This window comes from Empidonax traillii, unplaced genomic scaffold (assembly GCF_003031625.1).
Source record: "Empidonax traillii isolate 1590-97213 ecotype Southwest subspecies unplaced genomic scaffold, ASM303162v1 scaffold2465:size23808, whole genome shotgun sequence".
NCBI classification, from domain to species: Eukaryota; Metazoa; Chordata; class Aves; order Passeriformes; family Tyrannidae; genus Empidonax; species Empidonax traillii.
The window spans coordinates 8868-16404 of NW_020957658.1; positions in this window are offsets into that span (position 1 = coordinate 8868).

Here is a 7537-nt window from a genome sequence, read left to right on the forward strand (position 1 = left end):
CCCCAGGGACTTGGAGCCAACAGAATAAATCATCTCAACTAATGGTTCTCGAAAAAAACACCCCCTGGCAAGTGTATCCCAGGCTGCTCTCACCCTGGTGATGCCGGCAGAACCGGGGATGAAGAGGAGCCGGGGAAGCAGGAGATGCGAAAAGGGATGTGAAGGATTTATTCAACCAGGCAGCTCCACTGGGCTGCTCCAGTTTCAAACAACCCCTGGAATCCAAACACTGCACAACCTGATGCGGAGCAAAGTGAGTGACTGCAGAATTTAACTTTGCAGGACTGAGATTTGTGTGTGTGTGTGTGTGTTGAGGGCTAAGCCCGACTCAAGCCCCACTGGGCCTTCGGGGCAGCAGAGCTGGTTTGTGGGGCACACCAGAGATGTCCCGTCCCTCCCTCTCCAGCTGGCACAGCTCCACTCACACCTGGGATGGGTCTGCATCCCTCAGCAGCTCTGGGTCCCTCCCCATGCCCACTAACAGCCCTGCTGGCGAGATCCCTCCCTGGATGGCTGTATCCCATCATCTGCCTCGTGTTTACCCCTACAACGCTCCAATTTTTCCAAACCATTTCCAGCCAGGCACTGAAAGCAGCCTGTTGTGGGACTTGGAGCCGACTGAGACTGCGTTGCAAGCAGATGGCCCCGCTGAAACAAGACCCTGATCCCCAAGGAGGCACCACTCAATGGAGCCGCTCCACTCCCCGGCTCCGGCAGCTCCAGGACGGGCTTGTAGATGTGCATTAGCAGCACCCTGGAGGAAATTGCTTCCCTGACCACCCCTCTCAGGCAATTCTCTTTGGAGGCCTGGTTCCAGCCCCAGACACGTGTCAGCAGCGCTGACACTGTGGCAGCTTTCCTGCTTGGTTATTAATAATGGAGCAGCTGACACAGTGATGGTAATCTAAGAATTTCCTTAAAGGAGGGTTGGAAGAGTTGCCAAGGCTGGGTGAGGGTTTAGATGGGGGGGGGGGGGATGCTGGGGTAGAGGAAAAGCTCCACACTCCCACCTGATGTGCTGGAAGAGGCTCCAAGCACAGAAGGCAAACACAGGTGGAAACAGCTCTCATTGATCCTCCTGCTCTTGGCTCCAAACGAGAACAACTGGAAGCTCTGCCAAAATGCCCCCAAACCACCACTCCTGCCTTCATGGGTATCGACAAGTTCTCCTCTGCAAAAGGTGGGAAAACAAGACAAGAGAAGGGGAAGATTCTCAGGGAAATGAGGGGACAGAAACAGGGGATAAACTCACCTTATTAGGTCAGACCCGTGAGGGTTTTGTGTTCCACCCAGCTGAACCAAGGTCTGCCTCCAAACGCTGCTACAAAGGATGATGTTGCTCCAAAGGAGAGGCACATAAAAGACTGAAAATCATTTCCACTCTTGTGCTTTAAGGGGCTCTGTTTGGAGAAACAAAGCTCTTGATCCCAAGTCGGTGGAAACGCCTCTGGGTTTGCCTCGCCCTTGTGTGGATTGATCCCATTCCCTTCAGCACAGAACTCCACACAGTCCCCACACCAGGTCATGGATCATGTTCCAGGGTGGATGGATGTGGTTAAAAACTGGTTGCTGGCTCCAGGGCAGAGCTTTACTGTGCCTGTCCCCAACTTCACCAGCCTCCAGCCAGCCCTCTGTCCCCACCAGCTCTTTCAGGAGCCCTCAGACCACATGGGACCTGTTCCAGCTGGCCATGCCAGATGTATCCAGAGGGGGACAGTGGAGCCTGGTCACTGGAAGCAGGAGGAGGAGGAGGAATTGCAGAGAAATCTGCCCACTGCCAACCTGCCTGTCAAACCCTGCAACAAAATCCATCAGATTACTGCTGAGGGTGCGGCTCTGCAGAGCCTGGAGATAGAATTCTGAGTCCATGAGCTGCTGTGAAATAGGTGTTTCACGGGCTGCTGCAAGAGGATCCAGCAGCTGGGAACACCAAGGCAGAAAATAAATAGCATTGCTAAAATAAAGCTAAAATAAAGGATGCAGAGGATCCCATCAAAAAAAAAGGCATTGGGTCAACAGTCCTTTATATTATCAAATACCTGTTTTGGGACAGAGAAAAAGAAAATGGCTTGTTAATCATAGAATCACAGAATTATTTGGGTTAAAGACCGTCCAGTTCCAACCCCCTGCCATGGGCAGGGATACTTTCTGCTATCTCAGGTTGCTCCAAGCCCTGTCCAGCCTGGCCTTGAACACTTCCAGGGATCCAAGGGCAGTGCCAGACTTTCTCTGGGCAACCTGTGCCAGGGCCTGCCCACCCTCACAGGGAAGAATTCCTCCCAATACCCCATCTATCCCTGCCCTCTGTCAGTTTGAAGCCATTCCCTGTGTCCTGTCCCTCCATCCCTTGTCCCCAGTCCCTCTCCAGCTCTCCTGGAGCCCCTTTAGGCCCTGCAAGGGGCTCTCAGGTCTCCCTGGATCCTTCTCTTCTCCAGGTGAACCCCCCCAGCTCTCCCAGCCTGGCTCCAGAGCAGAGGGGCTCCAGCCCTTGGAGCATCCCCGTGGCCTCCTCCAGACCCACTCCAGCAGCTCCACATCCTTCCCATGCTGGGGACCCCAGAGCTGGACACAAACTCCAGCACTAATAACAGAGCATTAAATGCTGCAGAACTTGATGGGGACTTTTTTGTTAAGAAGTTGGTGCTGAAAGGGGAAAACTGGAACTGTCAGACTTATTTACACGTTCTCATGCCCTTGGGAAGATATTTAAAGATCAAAGACTGAGAAAGCCGTAGCCATTCTGAAATGGGAATCCACCAGCTCTTGGCAAACACCTTATTTTTGGTCCTTTGGCAAAATGTAGAGGTGAGTTCTTGTGTCAGTCAGGCAGAGGAGGGTTTGGGTGATGCTGCAGCTGCTCCAGCAGGGTTTGGTGCTGCCCACCTAGGAGGAAACTGGCTTTGAAAGGAAAAATCTTGTCTCCGTGTATGGCAGCGGCTGGTGAATGAAAATCACCCCCTTCCAAGCTTTCCTTGGGCCATAAATCGCTGCCCTGGTCTCACTTTGATCAGTGGCATGTGCTGCCATCAAGGGCTCTGTTAACCCCGGCGAGTGGAGCAGCCCCTCTGGGGTCCCACTGCCTCCCAACTCAGCAGCCTCTGCGGAATTACGGGAGAAAATGAAGAGGATAGCTATCAAAACAATTCACTGTTCGTTAAAGTATTGCTCACGAGGGGCTGATGGACACTGGAATAAACAGCAGGAGGAGAGAGAGAAGTGATGCACTGGGCTCCTCACCAGTCCCCTGACTGCAGCTACTACGGAGGAGCCTGCCAGGAAATATTAGATGTGAAGTGGATATGCAATGGGAGAGGAAAAATTGTTAGGAAACTGCCAGAACCCCTCAGCTGATAAAGACAAAAAGCTGGAGGAGGCATTGGAAACCTAGAAAAGCTTCCTAAGTACAAATCTGCTGATAAAAGGTTGCTCCAGGCTGAGGATATCAAACACAGGTAGCAACTAATTGTCTAGATAATTAAAGCAGGACTCCCTCCCAGTTCAGCTGCAGCAGCATCCACTCAAAGGTGCCTTTATTTAGGCGTTGCACATTCCCACATATTTATGGAACCAAACCAGTGGAAGCCCCTTTTTACAGGTATAACCATCACTGCACTACAGTCTCACCTCTCTCTGCCCACACTGCTCATGGACACCAGGGAGTGAAAGCAGCACAGAAACACGTAGAGCTGCCCCAGTGACTCTGCAGAGACTTTCTGAGCCCCTCAGTGGTTTTTGGGGGGACCCTGCAAAGCACGGGACTCTCCAGTGCCTGGCTGTGGCCTTGCAGCTGCACTCAGCTTTGCACCTCCACCGCTGTGTGCCATCAGAAATGGCAGGAGTACTAAAATTACCCGGGAATTACCCCCTAATCCTGGTTTCCTCTTTTTTTTCCCACGCCCAGCATCCTCCAGCAAGGCAACACCAAGCCCTTCTCACAGCTCAGTTCAGAGGACTTCTTCTGTAGCAGATGAAATTCAGCTGTCCCTGGCATTAATTACATCAGCTCCACACGCACACAGGACACCAGGGACGGGCTCAGCAGGGGCTGCACGTCCACTGCAGTGACAGAGGGCAGTCCTTGTTCGTTCTGGGAAGGGGGACGACTGAGCAAGCGGTGACTGGTGCCCCAGACCACCTTCACCTGGCACACGTCACCTGCAGCCCCGGCAGAGGTTCCTCGGGGCACGAGGAGACCCAGCAACGTGCAAATTGGCAGGAGAAACTCAGATCCAGCAGATTCCTGGCTCCTTTCGCTGTACTTACCATGATGTTAGCACGTAAACGAGGCGCCTGAATCGGATCCACGCGGGAGCTCATCTGAAAGCTGAACAAAACACGTCCCTGGGCAGCATGACCACCCTTTCAGTGAAGAAATCGTCCCTAATATCCGATTTAAATCTCCCCTGGCCAACTTGAGGCTGTTTCCTCTTGTCCTATTGCTTGTTTCTTGGGGGAAGAGACCCACCCCCACCTGGTGACACCCTCCTGGCAGGGAGCTGTGCAGCAACCACCCGAATCCAGACCTGGATTTGCCCTCCGACCATTTTCCCTCTACTTGGAGGAGGCAGGGAAGGGGGAAGGGAGATCCTAACACAGCAACTTTCTTTACAGAAGGAAGATGTTCCTGTCATATTCAACTGGCATTTGGAAAGACACCTTGGGACATCCCTAAGCATCAACCCATTCCGAAGCCTCAGCTCTAATTAGCTAACGAACCAAACCAAACCGACCTCTCCTGCAGCAGAAACCAGCACAGATCTGTAACACCTCAAATGCTGCTGGAAAGAAGCAAGTCTGCTTGCCAGAAGTGCTCCTTGATGTCCCCAAATCCATAAACATCATCTCTAATGAGCAGAAAAGGAACATTATGTTACCTCTATTACAACAGGGTGACAGAGCACAACAGCCTCTGTCAATAGACTGTGCTTTTGTGGGTCACAGGAAGGTTTTACTTCTCTCTCAGAGCCTCGAATCCCTGTTTTAAGACAACCAAGGGACACACAAGGCAGCTTTAGAGCTGCTCCTTTTCCCCCTTACCTGATCTATATTTTTTGGGATGGCTCCTTAGAAGAAGGGCAAATGTAATGAGCCAGCTACTGTACTTTTTATAACTCTCCATCAGGTCCTTTCATTTGGGCCAGCAAGGAAGCTTGTTAGAGCTGAGAAAGCAACTAAGCATCTCTGGAAAACGCTATTAAAAGAAGATGAAACAAATGAAAAGCTGGGACAGACTTAATGGTAAATACATGGCCTGGCAGTTCAGCACAGCTACATCCTGTTTGCCATTATTATTTAATTCTGGCATCGATTGAAGGATGAGACAGACCAGGCAGCTCTCTGTGGGTTTACTTGAATACCATTTCACTTTTGAGATTAAACAAGCTCACGGGTTCGGATCCCACTGTCTCGCTGGGAAAATTCAGCCGATTGATCTGATATCGGTGATTACCGCGGTCCAGCAGCAAACAACACCTCTCTCATCATCCACGTGGGCAAACGAGCCCCTGCTAATTATCAGTGCCCAGCTCCAGGAGCGACCTGCTCCTCTGGAATAACGGGCTGTCCCACGTGCTGGGGGAGCTGTTCTTATGGAAGCAGCAGCTGCCACCCCGATCCAGCGCTGCTCGGTGCCCACAGACACCTCGGGGGGGGGTCAGTCCTTGGGGTGCAAACTAAAGGCTGGTTTGTCCAGCAGTTTGTTCCAGAGCTTTTTCCTTCCCTGCCCAGGAAGGTCGCTCCAGGCACACCAGATTAACTGTCTTACAACCAGCTGCTGATCCAGGTTTCTCTGGAAATCCTGTGGCTACATCCATCAATTCCCCACCTCCACCCGCCCTTTACAACCAACCACTGCTCTTCCTACCACCCCGATCCTTCCCTCAGAGGTAACTGCCAGGAGTTTGGAAGCAGGGTCAGGGCAAACAGTAAAAAAAAGAAGGATAGAAAGGCGAAGATGGAATACCTTTGAGTAGGGGAAGCTCCTTCCCTGGTTTGGAGGTGTGCAGCTGTCCTGGAATTGGATGTGGGGAAAAGCTGCAAGGGAACAAGAGGGATGACAGAGAGCAGCTACTCCCCGTTTTTACAGGTTCTGAGGAGCATTTTGTCTTATGTGAGCGGCTGTGAAAGTCAGCTGGTCTGTCCTGAGGGGAATTTGTGCCTCTCTTAAGAAACAAACCACTTTCTCTTCTCAACAGCAGTTTTTATTGCTTTTGCATGGAAAGAAAAGAAATAATTTTCTGCTATTCTTTAGCTTCTTTCTTTGTTAGGCCACATAAATTCCCCGGGGCTACTGATAGAGGTTAAATGGTTAACTTTGCATCCAAGCTGACCAGGCAAGTGAAAAGAGTTGGAATTGCCCAAGAGCACCCCAAAACTGCCCAAGTCACCGCCCTGGGGAGTGATTAACCAACACTTGCACGGGGAACAAGTTCTTACAGGCCTTGCCAACAAGACTGAAAGTCTGTGCCTCGAGATGTCATAGCAGGGGCTCAGGCTTGAAAGTGCCACCGACGTGTAGCTCAAGAATAACCAACAGAAATCTTTCCAAAGGGCTTTGGCTGAGGTCCCTCACACACACAGATCCTTCAAACCAGCCAGAAACAGTGTCCTGAACCCCTCCAACTCCCAGCTCCTGCCACAGTCCAGCCTTCAGCTACAAAATAAATACACAAGGGGGTTAACAATGAATAATATTTACTTTCCTTCATATGGTACATTCTGTAAAGTGCTAAGTTCCTAAATTACACCAAGTTAAGATGACACATGGCTCTAGTATTTTAAATACAATAAATATAGAATGAGCTGTGTTCAGCTGCACTTGCAAGTTTTTACTCTTTTTTTAGTAGACGCACTAAATTTAGTAGTTGAAATAGCCTCCAACAGTGCTCCAAGAAAAAACTAGGAAGCAGTTATAAATAAAATCACATCTTTCAGAGACATCCTACGCACTTCTCCTGTCCACGTTGCACACAAGCACGGCGCTCCTGCGAGCATATGGAGCGAGGAAAAATAAGGAAGCTGAAAATTACCTGACAATAAAAAAAGCAAAAAACCCTACAAGTTACTGCTACATATCCTCCCATAAACAGTCTGGCTTCCACATTTTAATCTCAGTGCACACAGCCCCCAGGTCTTCTCATTTCTGTCTCCCATTAAAAAACTCTTGCAGGAAGAACATCTTGCGAGCCACGGGCCGACTCGTCTTCGTCTGGCTCCTTTCTGCTGCAGAGCGGGAAAGACTCCTGGACGAACTGCCTGCACATGGGACACTGCTGGAAATACCTGACACAGCCATCACACAGGCACGTGTGCCTGCAGGGCAGCAGGACCCAGTTCACGGGGCCGTTCTGGCAAACAACGCAGTCTTTGCTGTTTTCCTCCTGCAGCTCCGGTTCGCTCCCGGCCAGCCCCTCCTTCTCCAGCGAGGTCCTGTCAGTGCCGCTCCTCCCAGGGAATGTGCTGCTCGAGGACGGTGCAGGGCTGTTTGCAGACATGAAGAGTTGCTGAAATACACGTAAGCAGGAGTATTTAGAAGTCA